The 24,865-nt window shown below is 48.7% G+C and overlaps 4 pseudogenes; 2 read left to right on the top strand and 2 right to left on the bottom strand.

Moving 5' to 3' along the window:
- Positions 1-339: 339 nt before the first annotated feature.
- LOC144119425 (uncharacterized) lies at positions 340-2,331 on the bottom strand (annotated as a pseudogene).
- Positions 2,332-3,358: 1,027 nt separating this feature from the next.
- Positions 3,359-8,148, bottom strand: LOC144120342 (uncharacterized; annotated as a pseudogene).
- Positions 8,149-14,650: 6,502 nt separating this feature from the next.
- Positions 14,651-16,490, top strand: LOC144120343 (uncharacterized; annotated as a pseudogene).
- Positions 16,491-19,661: 3,171 nt separating this feature from the next.
- Positions 19,662-21,332, top strand: LOC144119426 (uncharacterized; annotated as a pseudogene).
- Positions 21,333-24,865: the final 3,533 nt, after the last annotated feature.

Consider the following 24,865-nt stretch of genomic DNA (forward strand, 5'->3'; position numbering starts at 1 on the left):
GCAACGCATGGAAGCGATAGTCTTGTAGTAGACCTCATAATTAAAAAGCACAATAAAATAATAATCAAAGCTGCGGGCGACTCGTGTATGCAAGCGGAGAAAAATTGGAATGTCTTGAGTAACAATGCAAATATAAAATATGAAATTAAATATAAAGAATTAGTATAATTAAAATAAAGATGAGACTAATGTTGAATGCACTGGCATATAAAAAGATTCATGAGAACAAAAATGCCAGAGCATTGAAGGACTCTGGTAATGTCTTTATTGAGGCCAATACAGTTACAGGAATCCCTGACCATAACAATAAAACTAGCCAAACAAGAATGAGCTGCAGGATGGTCAGCAGGTAGGCTCCAGTTGAACTCGTTCCGCAAAAGAAAGAGGACAGTTGGTGCTAGCACCAACTTATGACACGGAAACTTTGAGGCTAACAAATGTTCGGAATGAGAGTAAAAACTTTTCAATTAGCAGATAATGAACATTTCAATTAGCAGTGGAAATTAAAATGATAAAGTGACAGCGGTAATTACGAGACAAAACAAGGAGTTGCATGAACTGAAGAACAACCACAACCGGATGTTTTATTTCACAATACTGCCAGCTGCCTTTCAGCGGCCCAAGCACCAGTGGACAAAGTACAAAGCGCTTATGCATACAGGCGCATGTGCGATACATATACATCGAGCTGTGATGAACCATAAACAGATACAACAGCTTGCACCGGCAGCAAGGCATGTGCAATGCTCTACATACTCTTCTGCGTTTGCCAAAGAACATAGGGGACTACTGTCTTGATGCACACAGCAAAAATGACGATCACGCACACAGCAGTCACAAAGAGAGGAATCAAGCTGAAGTCAAGAGGAGCAAATGAACATGTATTAGAGAGAGCAGCCAACCAGTGTCTTAGAACAGAGTAGATACCAGGAAAGTTTTAGCAGAGTGCTGCAGAGAGTCAGGTGAGCAGATGGGCTTAATAACTAGACAGCCATAGTGTGGGCCCCAGCTGGAACAGGACAAGGTTAGCTGGATGTCAATGAGAAAGGCCTTCGTTCCGCAGAAAATGCAATTCAGGTTGGCGATTCTGATGTGGCTTCTTTCAGTGTTGCATTTGCGACGCAAGCTTTCTTCCACCACCCGCTGGACATGTGGCACGCCCAGACGCCCGCATCATCTTATTATTTTCTCTAGTGAGAATATGCAAGCGTGTCCTCAAAAAATAAATGAACCACTTCTGTTGTCGTACTCACAAAGTTAGATGTACACCCAGAAGCAGCTGAGGCAGTACGGCTATCAAGCAGAACCTTCTCAATAATGGTCATATACACATTATTTCAAGCAATTCTGTCCACTGTAAATAATTCGATGTGGTCTTCAACAATTTTGAGCAGCGAGATTAGCTGGTTTGAGGCAACTTGCAGATATCCCCTTGACCTTGCAAGTATCAGTCCAGAAGGGTTCTGTTGGGAAGTTTTCAGTGTTTCTACACAACTGGAGTAGCTGAGTGTTGCGAAATTTTTCGCGATGTAACCTGCGAGGTAGTCAAGTATACCCTCTTTTGGGGTGTTCTGGTGATGGGAAACTGCGGTTCCAGGTGTGAATTCACTAGGCTGCAAAAGGATGCCGTCCTGAAAAACAGCCAGAGAGTCAACCTGAAATTTACATTGAAAGTTTTTCATGATGGAGTGCTGGTTATAATAAAGGCCAAAAAAATGACTACTACCGTTCTTCCAAAACGGTACTAGTTTTTGGTTAGCAAGATTAGTGCCTTTTGTGGATTGTCTTTGCCCTCAATAACAATTTTATATCAGTAAAACTTCCATCAGCAATGCAACAATCTAGGTTTAGGTTTAGGGGGGTTTAACGTCCCAAAGCGACTCAGGCTATGAGAGACGCCGTAGTGAAGGGCGCCGGGAATTTCGATCACCTGGGGTTCTTTACCGTGCACTGACATCGCACAGTACACAGGCCTCTATAATTTCGCCTCCATCGAAATTCGACCGCCGCGGCCGGGATCGAACCCGCGTCTTTCAGGCCAGCAGCCGAGCGCCATATTCACTCAGCCATCGCGGCGGCTATCTACATCCACAATTTAGTAAGGCACTGGACTGCGTGACACTCTTTGAAGGCATTCACAGCCTAATAGCTTGAGGATATATTATAGCTCACACGTAGCAAAGAACAGAAAGGTCCTATTCTACAAGCACGACTAATACAAACTCGTCAAAGTGAAAATTTTGAATAGCCGTATTTATATGAAAGCGAATGTACAGCTGATTTCTACGCCCACAACAGGGCGACAGAAATCATTGTGCTGAACAGTGTGGTGAGAGCCCCAAAAACTGCATGTTCAATATTAATGTGAAGATTTTAAATATAGCACTTGTCACATGGTAAGCAGTAGAGCTCTGTTTGTTGAAGAGGTGTTGCAGCTTGAGAAGCAATTGCGGTGTCTCTCCACTAACTGATGCTTGCTTTGGTGGCTGGACTAAGTTGCTCGCTGAAAGCATTCGCTACATGAACAAAAACTTCTGGACTGCTTGCTGCCTGCCCTCTATCACCAGGAACATGGCTCACTATGCCGAGGAACCTCTGGAATAGAAATATTTTGTTATTACTGATATTGCTCAAAACAAAAATAAGGTAACTATCATATTTACCTCCAACGGATTTTTACCAAAATTTCCAACCAATGCATAGCAAAACCCAGATGACAGGCGGTTCTCAACAAGTGAAAGATTCCTGATAAAGATTATTTGAAGAGCCTCACGTGTGGGCTTGCTGAGAGAACACACCTGCCTCTGTTTTGAAAACTCTTCTATGTACTTGCAGCAGCTACCAAGCCATGCAACATTCTCTTTTAAAATCTGAAAGATAAACATGTGTAAGCTCAATAATAAAACAATAGGACCATTCGCCACAAAAGACTGGCATACGTATATCTTACAGCAATGTGTTCAGCTTCATTGCACTGGACGTGCTCTGGCCTTCGAGAATTCAAAGCGCCAAAAAGGCTGTTCTTTCTCCCTGTTAAATCTGATGTCGCTGTAGACCCATGCAGATTCTTGCAGGCGTCATGCTTGCTGTGAAGTTCCATAGCTGTGGCAGTGGACGCACTGAACAGCTAGAAAGAAAAAAACGCGTCCAGGTTATGTCCAGCATTCTTCAGAGACAAACAGTAATTCAATATATTCATTCATAAAAATGTGCAATGTTTCACCTGAACCGCAAGTTTCACACTCATTTTCTGGAAGGCATTTGGGTGTACATGGGCTTTGGTGAGCTTTGGGACAGCACGGAGTCCAGCCTGTTGCTCCTCGTGCTCCAAGAGTTCTTTATAATAATAATGGTTGCTTCTTGTCCTTGCGGCAGCTATGAAGTGAGAAAAGAGTTCCTGGTGAAAAAATATTCTGTGCATGTCGATACGGCGTAAAGAATAATGTTTCTTATACCAGAAACTTTCCAACGTTCTACAAATTATTTCTGGTGCACTTTATTATGTGGGGTGGATCAATTATGCAGTGTATATGCTTTGATGAGCCACAAAGGTGCTGAAATAATGTTGACGGGTGTTCCATTCTGCCGTTTATGTCTACAAGAAGCACATAACTGTTATGAGAGAATCTGGTTTCACAGTAATATTCAACAAGTGAAATAATGTGATGCTTGATAATTACTCGGGGACCACAAGGCAGATCGTTTGCTTGTCGAGTTGTAACATGTCACTGCATCAACAGCGGCACCAGAATACGACAAGTGTACAATGCACTCCAGAAGTAGTTTTGGAATGACAGAGCCAGGAGAAGCACTAGACGCACAGAATGTTTCAACTGTGTGTGACCATCCAGCAAGAAAAGGTCAAAACAGAAACACCAACACATGGTCAACATCTTTTTCTTGGTCCCCTGGCCGGGTGTTCTGATTCTATAACACGTAGGCTCTTTCGCGCACTGATCTCGTCGAACATGAGTACACCTGTCAAGAATAATGTTTTTATAGAAGCCTACTTGAGTAAGGCACATGCAGAGCATCAAATCTGAAAAATAACGTCAACCTCGTCGTTCTCTATCGGGGACTTCTTGTCGTTTTGTCTTTCAACTGAGTGAACAAGCTCGCATCAAACCCGAAGTCCGTCTGTAAGTTCTTTATACAAGAGTAGAGTGTGCGTGGGTTGGGCAAATGAATAATAATAATAATTGGTTTTTCGGGAAAGGAAATGGCGCAGTATCTCTGCCATATATCGTTGGGCACCTGAACCGCACCGTAAGGGAAGGGATAAGGGAGGGAGTGAAAGAAGAAAGGAAGAAAAATGCAGAAAGTCGTTTTCATGAAGGAAAGGATAGGCAGCAGTTGACTTAATTTTCAACAGTAGGCAGTCATAAAGCCATTTCTTCATATACCTGGTGGGGAAAGGTTGCAGTGCGTTTTGCATTCATGATCATACTATCAATTGTATGTACGTGCAAGATGCAAATTCATTCAGAAAATCAAGCACATAGGCCCAACGCACGTGTATGCCACGACATGTGCCGTTTACAAGCCACTATAATAAGTAGGTGCCCATCACCAAAATCACAGTAGAGAACTTTCAATCCTACACACAAGGCTGCCAAATTATTTCGCATTCATAGGCATGCTGTCAACTCAGACGCCTAGACGCCCAGTGCAATACACAATGCAGTCACATAAAGGCAACCAGATAAGTGACGGGCAAACATGCCAATTAAACTCCAGAATGCTTCAGTGCACGCCTTGAGGGAATTGTAGCACATATGTTTAACCTGTGCATCATAGAACTGAGTGCAAAGCACCAAAGCCTTTTTTGTCTCACGTCGGTCAGCTACATTGAGGGTTGTAACATATGCCAGCACCTGCACTCAAGCCATTTTTGACTGACAAGCAGGAAACCACAGTACACAGGAAACTTGTCAGCATTCCTTAATTATACAAATATGTCGCGAAGAATTCATTTTTTTCTTTAACTGCAAAAAGCATTCTTCATGTATTCGGAAGTGCATACTACATTGAATGTAAAAAGGAGGCTAACAGGATGTGGACACATAAATTGAAACAAGTGCCTCATAATGCACCATTAGTTATTTAGCAGAGTGCATGTATGTTCTGATGACATTCACTGTTATGGTCAGTGATGTACGCAGTTATCAATACAAAAGGTGTAGTTTCACATTGAAAGAAGGTACATTTCCCTAGCTCGACTGGAATCTGACAGGTCGCAGATTGAAATAATACAGATTACGCATATTATTCCTTCTATGACCAAATAGTAGCACAATCTAGTAAAAAGCAGGAGACTCCTTGGATATTTAACCCACAGTGCGCATTTGACACTTACCGCACAGCTCTCACAGACTGCGTTTCCCTTCATCACTTTCTGATGAAATACCATCTTTCCGCTCTCCGAGAGCTTCCCAACGCTCTGGTGAAGCCTCTGGAGCTTTTTAACCTCGACTTTCAATGTCGCCACCTTTTTCTGGCAGTGCTCAAGCTGCTGCTTTGCGGCACGAAGCTGGCGCTTCAATGATTGTACTTCAACACAAGTTACACAGCCGATGACTTCATCTGTTTGGCAGGCCGCGTCCGAGGTCCGGTCCCGACCCCTGTCGCTCGTGGTAAGTGCTACCACTGCAAAAAGATTAAAATAATGCTTAAAACTAATCCTATCGAACTCGTGACAGGAAGCCAGTGATTTTCCCAGACAATAAGCAAACAGAAAAAAAGGATACAAGCAATGCTTACCGTCAATGTCGCCACCCGCGGGTGCAGGATCAGTCGCAGACGAGCACGCTTTGGGGGCATCTTGAGTCGGCAGACTGGGACACGATAACTCGCGACGTCGTTTCTCCTGATTCCGAGCTGCTGGCGACCGCCTACGTGGTTTGGACTTTGTCGAATATCCTAGAAGGCTTTCAAAAATCCTTGGGATAGCGTCAGGGCGGAGCGCCGGCTTCCCCCGCTGCAATGATACCGCGTCGCCGTTCACAGCGAATTCCACGACACGAATGATGCCCGCAGCTTGAAAGTGCTTTTCGCAAACACGCGCATATTTAGAATCGAAACTAAAGTCACCAGTTTGTTCCCGAGGTATTGCACGTTTCCTTTTTTCCGACAGCTCCTTGTCAGCAGGGGAGGGAAACAACGAGGCCTTCTCGCTCATTCCTTTGTAGCCGAAACGGCACACTGGTACGCAACAAGTGTTCGGCATGGTGCCACGCACACGAGGTACATGATATCAACGCACAACACAATAGCAGGCGTCGAAATTCACACTCAAATTACCAGCGGCGACGCTTTCCGACCGGTCGCGACAGTGCTGAGCTCGCCGAACGGTGTCCTTCAGTGCCCAGTGGCGCCGCGGCGTGGCAGACGCGGGCGGTATTTGAGCTATCCCATAGCGTGACGGAGGAGTTTCGGGACCGAAAAAGCATTGAAGGACTCTCTTATTACCCTACATAACTGGTATCTTTGACTCGGGGTGACCGGGCGTTCCATTCACCACAACCAGCGTTCAGCTGAACGCATCAAAACGCATCGGCGCTCTAAGCAGAACCCAGTTTCATGCCCTGCGCTTGAGATGCCGGCAGACGCTTTCCGCTCCGTTCGGTCAAGGTGGGTGACGTCACGGAAGGGGTGTGTTGCATACCTCGGCAGTCTTGTGGTGTGTTCCATTTCGCTCGTTGTCCCCTATCTGCTTGCAGGCCTACGATTTCAATGATGACTTTGCCCGTTGTTGTTAGGCTTAATCTTTCGCGCTGTGAAATTCTGACAGCCTCCGCTATTTCGTCGCAGAAGATCTAATGATTCCCCCACACCCTCGTAACGTGCATGGCATATTCAACACTGAGAGTAGGGAGAAGAAAGCAGAAGCTCTAATCAAACGCTTCGATCCGATGGAAAGCAAGTCAGTTGCGTACATGTACGCGGCAAGTGGCAAGTCGGGTGCAGCGGTCGCCTGAGTGGTCGACGGCCGCGGTGCCCCAGTATCGGCAATCACCATTGGAAGCCGCAACACGGAAACAGCTGAAGAAGTTGCGATAGCGCTCGCTTGGACTGGAACGGAAGCCAATTTTACAGTTAGCGATTGCAAAACGGCCATCTATAATTTTGGAATAGGTAGGACCTCGCCGGAAGCGGAAAGGATTCTGGCCAGTAGACGGCTAAACAGAAAAATTAGCTTGATTTGGACTGCCGCACACGCGTCCGTTCCTGGCAACGACGAGGACAACGAGTTAGCCCGAGCTCTCTACTTCCGTGTAACTGTGGAGCCGCCCTACGGCCGGAACATGGACGAGTGTCTGCAAAATTATACGGACATTGTCGAAAATTATAGATTACATAGGTGACTGGTGCCACCACCGGATAAGAGTCTAAACAATACAAAAGCAATCGCATAGCGGCGCCTCCAAGCTGAGGACTTCGTTAACCCGGTCTGGGCATATCATGATCAGAAAGATGAGAACGATTAGTGGCAAGCTCTGTGTGGCGAGAGGGACCCTCGACCACATAATCTGGGAATGTGCTAGCTCCTCGGGAGCTAAAGCAAATATTAATTGCAGAGAAACCTGGGAGGCCCTGCTGCGGAGCGAGGTCCCGGCTCCACACCAACAAGCGATACGCCTGGAGAAAGAAGCCGTGAGCAGTCAAGACCTCTTTGCCTGCTTGGATTCGCGGAGGTCACGGCCCCCACCACTTAGGCCTGCGTGCCGGGGACCGGGAGTAGGAGGCCTCCATATCTGGTGGAAAATAAAGCTGTTATCATCATCAGCAGCAGCACACCTGGGGTGCCTTCTTTCCTCCTCTCCGAAATGCAGCAACGGCGGCGGTGGTGACAGACCGCACAGCTGCTGGAGCTCTACGCGGCGGAGCGCGCATCAGCTGGGTTGCCGCTACCCTCTTCGTCCTATCTGCACAGCTCGCGGTGTACGTTACTACCCTCTCCACTCATCCCCTCCACATCAGCTGGCACGCGAGCCGTACGTGACTAGAAACAGTGGTGGCGCTTTAGAGGCCGAATTGCGGCACCAGAGGTCATACACTGAAACTTGCCGGAGGGGGCTCATGATAGGAGCAGAGCTAGCGCTCTAAACCTCGCTTGTTGCACTCACTGCTGAGCGACAAGCCATTCATTGCCGCAGCCATAAGAAACGGTAGGCTGTGAATACGTAAGTACCTTGCGGCAGCAAGGGTGGCTCCGGCGATAACTTGTAGAGTCGAATTTTTAAGATTTATATGTAGTCTTAGTACGAAACAAAACAGGACAAGAGGGGCGACACGTGCTAAGCCTGCCTGCAAATCATGAATTACCAAATGGCCCAAAACTCAACTTTCCGAATTTTTAACTGCCGGAACTGCCGTCTCGGCCGACGTTCGAGCTATAGGAAGACCACGCTGGAGCGAGAGCATAGAAAGCATCCGCCGGTGCCCAGACGTGAGCTCCCGCCAACAGCATAACTTGTCCGTTGCATAGTTGTGTTGCGTGGTTCATGCGAAGGAGCAGACAAGTTTCCAGGGGCGAAGCGACGTTTATTGCCACATGTTCGTCGGTGCTTGGCTGGTCGAGATAAGCCCGCGCGCAGTTTGCGGAAGCCGCCTTTTATTTGTTTTGCGCGCCTGCGCATTAAAGACTGCGGTGATAGGCCGGACACCACATAGTTCACTCATATTTGGTTTTATTTCGTTCCCAGTACGAGTGATGTTCTGCCAAAACCGTAGCGTGTGAAGCCTCCGACCTCCAGAAGTACCAAACCCAATTCACGCACCCAATTCTGCCCCCAAAAAGCATACAAAGCACCGATTATTGCCCACCGTCTTTTGCCCCTAGAAGGTCTTCCTAACACCACCATTCACCCTCCAGAAGCGCCACCCTACACTTGCCTTTCCCGGCCCGACTATTAGTCACACCGTTCACCAGAAATGCCGTTATCCACTATCTCATCCCAACGAAAGGCGGCCAACTCACTCATCCCCGCTCTCCACAAATTCTGCCCTCCGCTTACGCCCCCCCCCCCCCCCCCTCATACTAAAGGCTACCCACCCATTCATTTCCACCTTCCACAGTCATTACCCGCTCACCAGCCTCTACACTCCAGCAGCGCTTTCCAGCACCCAATCACCCTTCCTCGACCTCCACCCGCAAGGCTTTGAATGCAAGGATGATCAACTGGTTCTGGTAGGACTCCGTCAAAACGGCTGTCAAATGCTCAGTGAGAAACTTCACTCGGCATTTGCCTCGCAAAGTGCTGGACTCGTGGCCACATCTCATGGAATTGTTGCTAAGAATTAATATTTTGTTGTCCTTTCACGCGAAAAATAAATCACTCAGTTTGTTTTCGTGTTTGGTTAGAGTAACCCAAAAATTCGCGGAGGGCTTCTTCGAGACATGGAGTAGCTGAACAACGAGGTAACTGAGATTTGTTGCCCGTGTGTGCGTAGTACGCGCATTGAAATCTGCGGCTTTCGTCTTTGAAGATAACTCTTAATAAAATCAGAAATATGCATAAGAACAGATACCAAGGAAACGCTGCATACGAGGTCATGGGTTTGCAATCAACTCGTGAAAAGTGGTTGTGTTTTGTCATGTTTTCTTTTAAATAACGTTTCGAACATGAAATTATTACGCTACTACTTGATCATCATCATCAGCCTTACAACACCCACTGCAGAGCAAAGGACTCTCCCACGTCTCTCAAATTAACCCTGTCATTTGCCAGCTGCGCCCACCCTATGCGTGCAGACTTCCTAATCTCATCCTCCCACCTCACCTTCTGCCGCCCCCTGCTATGCTTGCCTTATCTTGGAATCAACTCCATTACCCTTAAGGACCAGCGGCTATCTTGCCTTCGCCGTACATGCCCTGCCCAAGCCCATTTCTTCCTCTTGATTTCGACTAAGATGCCATTAACACGCGTTTGTTCCTTCACCCACTCTGCCCGATTTCGGTCTCTTAACGTTGCACTTAACATTTTTCTTTCCACGGCTCGCTGCGTTGTCCTCGACTTAAGCTGAACCCTTTTCGTTAGCCTCTAGGTTTCTGCCCCATAGGCAAGTACCGGTAAGATACAGCTGTTGTACACTTTTCTCTTGAAAGATATTGGTAACCTTCTACTCATTATTTGAGAGAACCTATCATATGCGTTCCTTCCCATTCTTATTTTTCTAGTTACTTCCGTCTCATGATCTGGATCGACTGTCACTACATGACCTAAGTAGATGTATTCCTTTACCACTTCCAGCCCATCGCTGCCAATGTTGAACTGCTGTTCTCTTGCTAGACCGTTGAGCACTAGTTTGGTTTTCTGCACGTTAATTTTAAGACCCACCGTACTGCTCTGCCTGCCTAACTCATTGATCATGATTTGCAGTTGATCTCCTGAGTGATGCAACGAGGCAATGTCATCAGCGAATCGAAGATTATTTAGGTATTCGCCACTAGCTCTTATCCCCAACTGTTCCCAATTCGGGCCTCGGAATACTTCCTGTAAATAGGCGGTGAATAGCATTGGCGAGATCGTGGCTCCTTGCCTGACGCCCTTCGTTATCGGAATTTTACCAACAGCATAATTAAAAAAGAAATATTCCTCCCATGCTTTCCTCGGTCTTGGGATTGTTGGTTGCTTAACAAGTTTGTCATAATGAGTCCTTCATTCCCGTTCCCTTGAGTGTACATGCATGTGCTCCCGTTTGTGCGATAGTGGCAGGCTCATATATCTGAGACACTTCTTAACGTGAGAGGTTTTTTTTTTCCAGGAAGGCCCATTCAGCAACCACCTTTCCGAAGACCCACTCAAAATATTGGCGAACATGACTAACTAACAGATTGGCTAACACGACTCATGTTCTAGTTGAGAGAGAGAGAGAATAAACATTAAATTGTAAAAAAGAAGACCGGACCGAATTGTGGGTGGGGTCGTCAGACTCCAGTGGCTTCCGCCGACGCTTCCTGGTCTTCCAGGGTGCCGAAGGCCAGCGTCACCTCCCACTGCTCCAGCTCGCGCTGTACGGCTTTAAGTGGTTCGGTTTATCTGAGCATGTCCAAGCAATGTGCGTGAATGTGGGAATTTCGCTACACCAAGGACATGTATCTGCGTATAATGTTGGGTGAATACGGTGTAGGTGGTAAAGATTGGAGAATATTAGCGGTTGGGGAATGTTGTTGAATGTTAGCAGGTTGAACGACAAGGAAGACCCGCCATAGGGCGTCACTAAGAGCGGCTTCGAGGGGCATGCTGGATCGCCATATATGTCGAAGTGACGGCTTCCCACTGGCCTCTACATTGTGGCGCACAGGCCACTGCCTTTGAACAGCCCTGCAACAAATCAGGAGTTTTGGAACCCCATTTGGCTACACTGCGTAATTTGTGTTGCATTAGCACAAAAATTGAAGATATATGTTGCTTGCGCTAAACGTAAGCCACCCTTCGGCAAGTGCACAGTTTAAGGCAGCCATCCATATTTTTACGACCAAAGAAACCGTGCTGGCAGAAGGGGGGATGAACCCAATAGTGAGGTCTGTTTTAACCCCAGGACCAGGTCTAGCCCGAGGGCTCCTCATGCGCCAAAAGCCGCTTCGTCGTCGTTCCGGCGATGCGCGGAGGAAGGCAACCGACAATATTTAAACATCTTTAGGGAAATCAGAACACGTCTTACTCTTTCAGGCCCTTTTATGTGTAAAGAAGCCGGGAGTGCTCCACTATGCGGCACATAAGGAAATCTTGAGGCCGAACAGTTTTGGCCGTCACTGTACATGGAAGACAAGCGTAAGCATATAAAAGCAGAAAAGAAAGTAAACGGCTCAGGCTGGCAACCGAGCTGTATCTGTCAGCACCCTCCTTCCTGAGCAGTCACTGTAAATAGGGTATACCTATAATGTCAAGTATATATGGACTTCCCGTCTCTTCGATACACTAAGTCTCAATTATTGTTTGTCTTAATATTGACACCTGTGACGTCTTTTACACACCGGGGTCAAGGCGACTTAACTTCATCGTGCCACCTTCAATTTCTGTTGGCCCGCTAAGCTGGTATAAGATGATATTAAGGCACATCAGAGATGGAAACTACAACACGGTCAAGTCCAGCTTTGTTGAACGGTAGTTTTAATTGTAAAACAACTGTAGAATCGAACATCATGGAATAGCAGCGCTAGCAGACAAGGACACAGGGAGGACACAAACACACACTAGCCCTGAACTGTCAACTTTATTTTGAACTTGTATGAACAGTGCCTTATATGTAACAGAAGGGCATTAACACGCAAGCGAATCTACTGCACAGATACGATGGGGATAGTCTCAGTCACGTTTTACTAGTGCATTCAGGGTGGGTTCGATCCCGACAAGAAACACCGGCACGAAAAAACGCAAAGCAGTCAATGCTCGGTCAAGAATTTCCAAACGCGAACACACCAAAAAAGGTAACAAGGAAAAAGCCAGGCATAAACATAAGTGAAAAAAGCGAGACATTAAAAACAGGTGAAGATTCGGTATAAAATCAAGTAAAAAAATTTTTAGATACATGGATGATTATCTTGTTTCATTAGACAACCACGAAGATGGCTTCCTGCAGCAGGTTGACTGTGTGTTGGCGATTTTCAATCAATGTTTATCACCCCTGATTGTAACCCATCAGATCTCGAAGAATGGCTCCATTCACTTTCTCGAGCTCAGGTTGCAGTTTTCACCAGAACACGTTTGCTGGTGTTTTGAGCCAAGGGCCAACAAGCCTGTCTTACCTTATGACTCGGCACATTCGAAGCTAATCAAGAGAAACATTGTTCACGCCGGCTTCAACAACGCATTAACCAAGAGCTGTGAGCACTCTCTAGAGACAAGTTTCCAGAATCAAGGTCAGTGAATGCTTCATTCCGAGTACCCGGCATTGCTTCTCTCCTCAATAGCCAAAAAACTGGTAATCGCGCCATGCAATAAGCAACAAGCCCAGTACGCTCAACGAAAGAGAGCAGAACAAAAAACTGGCAGTCATTCCGTACATTCACCAGGTTTCCCGAAATTTAAAAAGAATTGGGAAAAAAGCGGGAGTGGAGGTTATTTTTTCTGCTCCTCACCGCCTTTCCACACTGTGCAGGCGCGTGAACAGACCAACCGAACGAAGGAAAGTATGCACAATAAGACATAAAGACCCGTATGTCTCATGCGCCACGGGAGTTGTCTACTCTATCCCTCTGTCTTGTGGCAAAGAATACGTTGGACAGACAGGTCGCTATTTGAACAAAAGACTGCAGGAGCACCACTTGAACGTGAAAGATAAAAAAAAATCAAGCAACTTGGCCATCCACTTTCGCGACTGCTCACCCTGCAAGAGCCGCCCTGTATTTTTTGCGAACACCGGAATTTTGGCAAAAAACAAAAACGAGTTAACTCGGTAAATAATTGAAGCAGCCATCATTGACAACCTGAAAGCAGGCTGCGTTATCGTGCCTTCAGTCGCCCTTTTAAAAAAACGGATCACATACCTTTCTGGGTCAGTATGATTGTAGTGTTCTCGTGGCCACCTTAACCGTTTTCGGTACCCATCTCAGCTCTCATCACATCTATCTTTTTTTGGCCTGTCAATTGTTGCCTCACTTACGTCATCTTTTTACCTGCTTTTAGCGCCCCATTGAATTCTTTGGCCGTTATCTTGGCCTCAATTAAGCGTTTTCGCTTTTTAACTGTTTTACTTGTAGCCTCATTTATTTTTGGCTGTGTTAATTTTTCAGCCTGCACCCTTGTTATATGTTTTTATCTTTTTCATGAATTTTTGCGTGTTAATTGTTGCCCCATCTATGCCATTTTTTTACTTGATTTTATACCGATTCTTCGCCTGTTTTTAATGTCTCGCTTTTTCCACTTATATTTATGCCTGGCTTTTTTCCTTGTTACCTTTTTTGGTGAGTTCGCGTTTGGAAATTCTTGTCCCAGCCCTGACTGCTTTGGGTTTTTTCGTGCCGGTGTTTCTTGTCGGGATCGAACCCACCCTGAATGCACTATCAAAATGTGACTGAGACTTTCCCCGTCGTATGTGTGCAGTAGATGCGCTTTCGTGTTAATGCCCTTCTGTCACATATAAGGACTCCTCAGACAAGTTCAAAATAAAGTTGACAGTTCAGCGCAAGTTTTTGTTTGTGTCCTCCCTGTGTCCTTGTCTGCTAGCGCTGCGATTCCATGATGTTCGATAACCACCAACTCTCCTAGCAACATACACTGCATAACTGTAGAATACCGTAAATTACTGTTAACGGAAGTATTGAAGGTAGTTGTCGATTCTTCCGAAGCGTAACCAAATGTTTCTTTTGGAGTTTGTCCCTCACAGGCATCCAGTCATTAACACTGGCATGGAGAACCAATCATAAATGTTTTTTACGATTGCTAATCAATAACCGCAAAAAGCAGGCCTGGCAGGTCGGTGACGGGAGCGGTCGCATACCGCGTCGGCTCCGTGACAGATCGCAATCAATTGCGATACACCAACTTTTCCCACTGCAAGACTGGTATCATCGTCTCCAGGAACCTCAGCAGCACCCGTCTACACCACGTTTGTTAAGGTGGGGCCAATTTTTGACTACTTTTCGGTCATTTGAAGCTTTCGTCACGCCGCGGTGGTGCTAAGCCTAACGGCGCCGGGGCCTGCGATGGCCCCGGTCGGGGATCCCTCGGCTCTGGCGGCTCCAAATCAAGTCACCGGTTACGACCCGCAGTCCTTGCAGATCGTAACAATGGATACCCATCAATCCGAGGATACGACTCAAGGCGAGGATCCTCTACCAACCGAGGACGATTACCTCCAAGATATGGTCCGCATCTGGCGCGGAAAGAAGAACGCGGCGGCGGCATCGAGGGACGCTGGTGCTGGTGCCACCCAGCAACAGGCGCCGGCTAGCTCTGCGCATACGCAGGGCGGGAGTGCGCTGAACGCAGCCTCGAAGAGCTCCAAGCAACTCCGGTGGCGGCCGCAGAACACGCCGCGCATTGAAAAAGATGACATCGTCGTAGTGCTGAAACCAAGAAACACGGTCGACCTCAAGGGAAATTTTGATCCTGGACGAGCCGGCGCTGCAGTCCGCAGCATCCTCGGGGACGACGCAAATGCTGGACTTGAGGTGTGGCCCGTTTGGGACCAAAATGTCTTTGTATGTGCACTGAAATCTGTCGACGCCGCGGAGAAGCTACTCCGGGATATTGTGCTGCCGGTAGGGGAACGCGAGCTACCGTTCCGGGGACACCCTAAACTCTCCGGTGCGTTCTGTCGAGACGTCGTGACTGTTTCGCCAGACGAAACGTCTGAAAGCGTTAAACGAAAACTCAGTGCGGAACAAAATGTGGTGTCTGTGCGCAAGCTAGGGGGAACCCCGGTTGCGGTGATCACCTTCGCGGGGACCAAGGTGCCACGGACGGTGTTGTACAGCTACGAACGGCTCCCTGTTCGCCTGTACAAGAAAACAGTGCCAGCATGCCACCGCTGTGGCACAGTGGGCCATCGGGCCGATGCGTGCCCGCAACCGCAGCCGGGCCGCTGCAAACGCTGTGGTGTCCAGGTTCCGATGCCACTCCTGACGGCCCGGCAGAACATGACTGTGTTTCGAGCTGCCTCATCTGCGGAGGCGGCCACCCTACCGGAGCTCCTGGCTGTGCCGGGCGGTTTTGGAAAGCCATCAAACCGAGCTCCCAATTCGGATCCAAACCGAAGACAAAGACGGGGCCCAAGCAGGCTCCTTCGCCCAAGGCCAAGAAAGCGCCAGCCGATCAGGAAACCAAGGCCAAACCCGGCACATCGAAACCTGTCAAGTCCGCGACCCAGGCGGTGCCCCCGGTCCTCAACGCCAGGGTCTTCCCGCCCTTGGCACCCGTCCAACCACAGGTGAGCAGTTGGAGTAGGGCAGTCTCCGGGCCCCCTACCCGTCCCTCCCCTACCGAAACCGCCCTACAGCAGCAGGTAGAGGAGCTCAGGCGCCAGAGCCAAATTCTAGCGCGCAAAATTCAAGAATTAGAGGCCAAACAGGCCGGTCATCCGAACCAATGCAAGAAGCTGAGCCAGATGACGAGGATGATGGATCATCCGTAACATCTTGCCTAACTAGCGTCTCGCGGCAGTGCGGGGACACGGTAGTTGGATCTGCTGGTCGCGTCGCCGGCCTAGAGGCACTGCAGCGTCAAGCCGAGCAACTGGAGGAGCAAGTGGCGGCCCTCCCGAATCAAATCATGTCAGCAGTCCGCGAGTACTTCCAGGACATGTTCAAGGCAGCTTTAACGCAAGCACTTCCCGACCTCATGGCCCAGGTCACTGACTCGGTCCTTAAAGCCGTGCAGCCCTGGGTCAGCACCCAAATTAAGAACGACACTAGCTGCGAATCCCCTCACCTCAAACGTAAGACAGCCTCCCGCCAGGCAGCGGAGGAACATGGTTCAGGCTCTGCAGCTGGTGGGTCGGTGCAGCCAATCGCTGGGGTTGCGCTGGCTCTCGGCCAGAGCTAGTCCGCTCGCCCGTAAATAAATAGAACAAAACGGCTAGCAGATCTAATAGGAATGATAAAAACCTTGAATTATTCCAGATCATCCAATGGAACGGCAGGAGTTTCAGAGCTTGGAAAAAACGGTCACACCTCCAGCTCTACCTGCAGTCCATAGGAGACATGCCGGCACTCATTGCCCTGCAGGAGCCCGGCATAGACGCTAAATTATCAGGCTACAGCACCTTTCAGGGGGGCGCCTCTACGTGCATCTTGGCGAATAAAGCTTACACCGTGGTTCAGGTCGACTTAGACTTGAGTACCGAGCAAGAATATACAATGGTCCGGGTACTGCCTCTCAGACGCCGCGACCCGTCAGTACATATCCTCAACATAAACTGCCCTCCGCATAAGCCGCGCATAACTTTTAATGAAATCTTCATTCGCGCGATTAAAATGGCAGCCAAAGAGCCTCTAGTGATCGTTGGAGACTTCACTGCTCCCAGCCTTCATTGGGGCTACCACTTCGAACAAGCAAGAGGACGTAAGCTGGCGGAGCTCATCTCCACCCTCAGCCTCACGTTGCTCACGGACCCGGCGTATCCCACCCGAGTGGGAAATTCGGTAACCCGCGACACGTGTCCCGACCTTTCTCTCGTTAAAACTGCTAGAGCGGCTGCTTGGGAGAACTTGGGAGATTCTCTAGGCAGCGATCACCTCCTTCTCCAGATTACACTCATGGCGAAGGCAGCGCGCACAAAATGGGGTCAGGCCATGCTGACCGATTGGCAGAAATTCCGAAATCACATTATCCCTCCCGTACTATTTTCCGGCGGCTACGCGGAGTGGGCTAACCACATATACAACATTCAGAAACAACACGTCACCACACTACAAACCACCGAAGAGATCCCCGCAATGGACACCCACCTCCTGCATTTGTGGGAGGCGCGCCGGAGCTTAACTAAACGATGGAAAAAGCAGAAAACTAATCGCAAATTACGCGACCGCATAGCCAAACTAACAGAGCAGGCTGCAGCGTATGCTGCCGAACTCTCAGATTCAAATTGGATAGCACGCTGCGACGCCGCAGCTCATCAGATGAGCTCGAAGGGGACGGGGCGTCTCTTTCGCAGTCTAATCGACCCCTCCCAAACGAGAGGGGAGACGCAAAAGCAGCTCCGGCGGGCTCTGCAAGGGTATCAAGGTACGAAGGCGCAACTTGCGGACACTCTGTGCGACAGATATTTCTGTCGTACGGAGGACCCGCCTGGGCCTGAGTACATGTACTCTGGCGGGCCTAATGAAACACTTGATGCCGCTTTGGAGTTGCACGACCTTAAGGCGGCCTTAGCAAAAATGCGCCGGGGTACGGCTCCGGGACGGGATCACATAACAGTGAACCTGTTGGCGAACCTACCGGACCCAGACTACCTCCATTTATTAGAATACACCAACCAGATCTGGAACGGGCGTCCACTCCCTCCCGAGTGGAAAACGTCACTTGTGACGTTTATCCCTAAAACAGGTAAGGCCGTGAATACGGACAACCCCAGGCCCATATAACTGACCTCATGTGCAAGTATTTACTAAGGTAATCGCTAATAGAGTCAGGGCAACGTTAGACTTTAATCAACCAAATGATCAGGCAGGCTTTCGTAAAGGATATTCTACAATAGATCATATTCACACCATCAATCAGGTGATAGAGAAATTCGCAGAATATAACCAACCTCTATATAAAGCTTTCATTGATTACGAGAAAGCATTCGACTCAGTGGAAACCTCAGCAGTCATACAGGCATTGCGTAATCATGGGGTAGAAGAGCCTTATGTCAAAATACTGGAAGATAGATATAGCAACTGCACAGCTACTATAGTCCTCCATAAAGTCAGCAATAAAATTTCAATAAGGAAGGGCGTCAGGCAAGGAGACACGATCTCGCCAATGCTGTTCACCGCATGTTTGCAGGAGGTATTTCGAGGCCTGAATTGCAAACAGTTGGGAATAAGAATAAATGGAGAATACCTAAATAATCTGAGATTTGCTGATGACATTGCCTTGCTGAGTCACTCAGGAGGTGAACTGCAAATCATGATCAACGAGTTAGGCAGGCAGAGCAGATCGATGGGTCTAAAAATTAACATGCAGAAAACCAAGGTAATGTTCAACAGCCTAGCAAGGGAACAACAGTTCACAATTGGCAGCGAGAGCCTAGAAATCGTGCCGGAATACGTCTACTTAGGGCAGGTAGTGACAGCTGATCCGTATCATGAGAGGGAGATAACTAGAAGGATAAGAATGGGGTGGAGCGCATATGGCAAATTCTCGCAGATCATGAGTGGCAGTTTACCAATTTCCCTCAAGAGGAAAGTGTACAACAGCATAATCTTACCGGTACTCACCTACGGGGCAGAAACGTGGAGGCTAACGAAAAGAGTTCACCTTAAGTTAAGGACAACGCAGCGAGCCATGGAAAGAAAAATGATAGGTGTAACGTTAAGAGATCGGAAGCGGGCAGAGTGGGTGAGGGAACAAACACGGGTTAATGACATCCTAGTCGAAATCAAGAGAAAGAAATGGGCTTGGGCAGGGCATGTAATGCGAAGGCAAGATAACCGCTGGTCTTTAAGGGTAACGGAGTGGGTTCCAAGAGAAAGTAAGCGTAGCAGGGGGCGGCAGAAGGTTAGATGGGCGGATGAGATTAAGAAGTTTGCAGGCAAAGGGTGGATGCAGCTGGCAAAGGATAGGGTTAATTGGAGAGACATGGGAGAGGCCTTTGCCCTGCAGTGGGTGTAGTAGGGCTGATGATGATGATGATGATGATGATGATGATGATGATGATGTGCGGGCAAGCTTATGGAGACGATGGTTCGGGATCGCCTCTCTCCATACCCGGAGAGTAAGGGCGTCTTTGCAGTCACCCTGTTCGGGTTTCGCCCCCACATGTCTGCACAGGATGTCCTTCTCCAGCTGCACAGGGATGTAATACGACCCACCACTATGCAACACAATGACAAAGCCATCCTCGCCCTTGACCTGAAAGGCGCTTTCGACAATGTTAAACACGGAAGCATCCTGGCCAACTTGAGTTCTACCGATTGTGGGGCTAGGGCCTACGCGTATGTAAGAGATTTCTTGACTAATCGCCAGGCCTTCCTTCGGATTGAGGGCGAGTAATACGGCCCTTACATGATGGGAACACGGGGTACCCCTCAGGGAGCGGTGTTATCACCGCTCCTGTTCAACATAGCTATGATGCGCCCCGCAAGCCAACTGGCCCGGGTAGAAGGCATTCAACACGCGTTATATGCAGATGACATTACAATTTGGACCACTGAGGGGAGCCTTGGGGGCATGGAGGCCCGCCTTCAGCAGGCCGCTTCCATAGTCAATGCGTATGCTATGGACTGTGGGCTCCAATGTGCTCTAGCGAAATGAGAACTTCTGCATGTCAGAGCGAACCCAAAGGATAGGACAGCAATTCACATCTCTCTGTCAGGAGGTCCTATTAGAGAGTTGGAGGAGCTCCGTATTCTGAGCCTTTTCATTCACCACAGACTCAGACCGGACTCCACCATTGTGAAACTCAAGAGAGTAGGCGAACAGGTAGGGCGTATGATCCGCCGCGTTTCCAACAAGCGGGGCGGTCTGCGGGGCAGGGACGCGCTTCGGCTCGTCTATGCCTTCGTGACTAGCCGGATCCTCTACGCCGTGCCATATCTCCGCACTACTAAGCAAGACGAGGCGCGAATAGACGCCATCATCCGCAAGGCAACTAAGCGAGCCCTGGATCTCCCGGTGGCTACCTCTAATGCCAAACTGAAGGCATTGGGGGTGCTAAACTCCTACCAGGAGCTGCGGGAGGCCCACCTCGTGAACCAATACACGCGGCTCATGCAGACGGCCCCTGGGCGCCGCCTGCTAAACCGCTTACACATCCAACACGACTGCACTCCAGAGGAGACGGAGCGTATCCCGGTACTGTGGCGCCATATGCTCTGGGTCTCCCCGCTCCCCCGTAACATGGACACTGACATGCACGAAAACAGACGACAAGCGCGGGCTCGGGCTCTTGAGAGACAACACGGCTCCCGACCCGGTGTATATTATGTAGACGTCGCAGGGCCGTCGCCCACGGTATTTTACACGGCCGCTGTTGTTCACCAGGAAATGTACGTCGATGGACTCTCTTTTCGAGCCCCGAATTCAATGCGAGCCGAGGAAGTAGCGATAGCGCTTGCTGCCGCCCACGCCAATTCGAGAATCATCATTACGGACTCCCGAAAAGCATGTGATCATTACTTGGCTGGGGAGATCTCCCCCTTAGCTGCTTGCATTCTAAGACGGACTGCCACTGATACAACACCGAAAAGAATCATTTGGGCTCCTGGTCATCAGGGCGTACGAGGTAATCAGGCCGCTGACGCGGCTGCCCGAGCGCTTATTTACCAGGCTCCTCATCCCAGCTCTTCTGGCTCAGAGACTAACCAGCCGCTGCTGCGATTCAAGGAAATAATAACGCATTATAGCGACAACCACCGCCTTTTCCCGGCCCCTGCCAAGGGGCTGAGTAAGACGGAGGAGCGACATTTAAGGCGCCTGCAGACAGGTACTCTGCTCTGTCCTGCAATCTTAAAGCATTACGATCCTAACACGGATGGGCGATGCCCGCACTGTAGGGAGACCTGTGATATCTTCCACATGGTGTGGGCATGTACTCAAAATCCCCACCTCCCCCCTTCCCCTACCCCTTCCAGAGAGGCATGGGAGACTGCCCTCCTTAACTGCTCCTCGCTTGAATCCCAAAGGGCTCTGGTGAAACAGGCGAAAGACGGGGCATTGTCATGCGATGTCCCGGACTAGGGACGCCGACCATGTAGCGGGGCCACTCGGTGGCTCCCAAACTCTATTGCAGCAGTTAAAAGTATTCACCACCACCACCGCGAAAAATGCAAACTTGCCGAGGGTGTATCGATGGATATATTGATTGTTACAGTGCAGTCTTACGCTATAGAATAAAAAACTGCTTTCATGAACATATTTCCGTTGAATAATACGTTTGCCCAGAATTCCTGGAAATAAATCCGCTTTTGTGGAAAACGTGCTCATGAATGTTTCTTAGGCCTGCATACGGGCCGTGGCGTCGTGCCGATGAACAGCGATTGCTGTTAGTGCTGCACACCACGATTAAAGATGGCCTACGACATGGCACAATGAATCATGTGCTCTAATCTGCTGTTTTGGCTTTAAAATAGGAGCATCATTGTCTTTTGATTTAGCTCCCTTACATAAACACTTTTGACATATATGACACATCATTTAACACACTTACCCGTTAGTAATAAGAGGGCTGAGTCGTGCTGGTTGGTTCATGTTGAACGAAAGGACAAAACAAGAAGACACACACAAATGCTGGCTAGGAACCAAATAGTTTATTGCGAAAAAAGGTGACAATAAGTAGCAGCAGGGAAAGCTAAAACACAGAGGATAAACAAATGCAGGATGATCAAAGTAGTGACATACATTCCGGGGCTATCAAAATCGTAACATACATCTGGGAGCTATAAAAACATTTACTGATTATGAAACGCGAGCTCCTGTGGGAGTAGAGCCACGCGACTCAGGCTATGAGGGGCGCCGTAGTGAAGGGCTCAGGAAATTTCAAACACCTGGGGTTCTTTAACGTGCACTGACATATCGCAGTACACGGGCCTCTAGAATTTCGCCTCCATCGAAATTCGACCGCCGCGGCCGGGATCGAACCCGCGTCTTTCGGGCCAGCATCCGAGCGTCATAACTACTCAGCCACCGCGGCGGCGGTGTCCGCACTAAGTGATGCCGTCTCCTCTTTTCTCTCGCGTTGACGACGGCGCATCGCGAGGAACTTGGAACGTTCTTGAAACCGGTTTTAAACTTGACCAATGGGGTCGCGCGCCCGCCGCGACCGCGCACATAAATGAGGGGCGTTGACCGCTGTGAATTTGAGCCGCCTTTCAAAATTCACAGAAGCGCGGCCAGTCAGCTCCCGGGAAAACACACTAGGCTAGCCACGGAACGGCGAGGCAGCTTGCGCCAACCTGCGGCACAGATCCGTCGTGTTCCTCAAGTCGTCGGACTTTCGCAGTTCTAGGCAAACAAATTGCGTTCTCTTTGTCTCTCTCTTGTATTTGTTAACTTTAGGTGCAAATATTTTCTCGTATTGTAATTTCTCTAGAGTGTTACGTTGCACTGCATTGTATTGTAAATCCATTTGTATTCGCTTGTACGAATGATTGCGAAATGCTCTGCAACGTCTCTTCGCTGTATAAAAGCTGTTTTCTTTGTGAAGCTTTGGCTCCGATTCATTCTCTGGCTTGCTGTCAGCGAAAACTGGGCACCAAACGACCACTCAACTTGTCACTTGGTAGCTGGTCGCCGGCTGAGGTTGCCACGCTGAGTCGAGGGCATCCTCTTTGTGACCAAAACCACTACCCCCACACAATCTAAGGGTGTCTGGGAATGCACGCTTTAAGTGCGCGAAAAGGGTGACATATTCTGGCGTCCTTAAAAGGACGTTTGGTGCTTTGCAAGCGCATAGAACGGAGAAAGAGCCGGAAGGTGTTTACGAAGAGGCCGTAAACATGTTTAGCGAAAGAACAATATTGTAAGGTAACGCAGTGAACCGGTTAAAGAGTTTCACATTGTCGAGGTGATCTTTGCCTTCAGGAGGTCGGTCTCCGAAAATGATATTGAAGGAACTAGTAGAGATTAGCATCCGGATTGGGATGACCGGAGCCGAACTTTAAAAATGGGTGAACCAGGAGAGAGAAAGGGCTCAAAAAGAGAGAGAGAAAAACAGAACGCTAGAGGAGCCGCTGAGAAAGAGAGAGAAAGGGAACGAGAAGAAAGAGAGAGAGAATGGCACAGGAGACCAGGAGAAGCAGCGAGGCTCGCCTTGGAGCGAGAAAGAGAATTTCAAAGAGAGTATGCAATCCTTGCGAGGAAGCTTGCTGAAGTTTGGCTTTTGAACAACGTCAGGGAGCCAGTGGTGCTTACCACCGGAGAGTCTGGGTGGAAGAATAACAGGCCTGATTCGTTGGCAACCGCGGAAGAGGTTGTAGCTAGCTCCACACGTAAGAGCATGGTTGTGGAACAGCCAGTTTCTACAACTGAGATTACAGATAATGATTCACAAAGAAAACGGCGCGAAATACGGGGACAAAAGAGAAATAAACACTACAGGTCCAGCGCAGTGTCGTTTCTCTTTTGTTCCAGTATTTCGCGCCGTTTTCTTTGTGAATCATGAACCAACTAGCCCAAACTAGAGTTCTTACAGAGAATGGAGACCATACCGGAGGGTCCCTTCCCCAGGGAAGTTAAAGTGCAGCTACTACCGAAGCAGTAGGCGCTACAGAGAAGGCCAACCTGATGTTACAGTAAGAGGGACCTCAAGGAAGTCCTCTTAAGACGATGAAAGAAGTTGCACCTCCAGTGGCAAATCACAGTGCTGCACACCTGTGAGTTGCAGAGTGACTGTAAAAAATAATGGTCAAATGTCACAGAGCGAGAAAGCTCTGACGCATTTGCCGCTGAGGAGAACAGCCTCAGTTAGAAACCGGAAACTGCTCTGCGTTAACCCTCGAGCAGCGAGGTGGTCTTTCCCGATGAGGAAGGCGAAGGAAGTTTTGCTTGTGAGCAAGCCGAAAGTGAAGCGCAAGCAATGCAGCGAGGTAAGAGAAAGCCTCGTGACGACTGCTACGAAACTGACAAGGTGAAAGAAGAATTGAGCAGTAAGGAGAACGATTTTCTAATGAGTCCTGAGCTATGCTGCAAGCACTGTGCTCGAGGCAAGGTCAAAAAGAGGGAATGAAAACAAAACGACAGACCAAAGAGAAAGTTCAGTCCACGAAAAACGACAAGGGACCGAACCAGTGACTTTGTCGTGAGAACTCATATCGGATAATGCAAGTGGAAATGAATCGGGCTTGCCGCGTAGAACACTTTTGAAGAAAGTCAAAACAAAGGCAATTCAGTCGAACTTATACAGGTGCAGTCGAAGAAGACTTCGGATAAATGTCAGGAAGAAACTAGAACGAAGGAGAACCAAGCTGAAGACAGCTAAGTCGGGTGGTACCAATCAGCTGGAACATCGCAGCAAAGTAAAATAGAAGCTGAGATGAACGAGTCCAGCGTTCAGCAAGCACTTAGTCTGGAGGCGCAAGCACAAACAGAAGAGCGCACGCCTAGAAGAAGGACGACGCGAGACGTGGAGCCGTCACGTGCGAACGCGCTGGCCACAGGAAAACGAGGAAGGGCTCGAAGTCCGGGAGTAAAACAGCACAGGAGTAGGAGTGGGAATCGTAGCCAAAACCGCGTAAGGAATAGAAGCCTCAGTAGAAGGCGGAAAAGGAGCAGAG

Source organism: Amblyomma americanum, chromosome 2, assembly GCF_052857255.1.
Source record: "Amblyomma americanum isolate KBUSLIRL-KWMA chromosome 2, ASM5285725v1, whole genome shotgun sequence".
NCBI classification, from domain to species: Eukaryota; Metazoa; Arthropoda; class Arachnida; order Ixodida; family Ixodidae; genus Amblyomma; species Amblyomma americanum.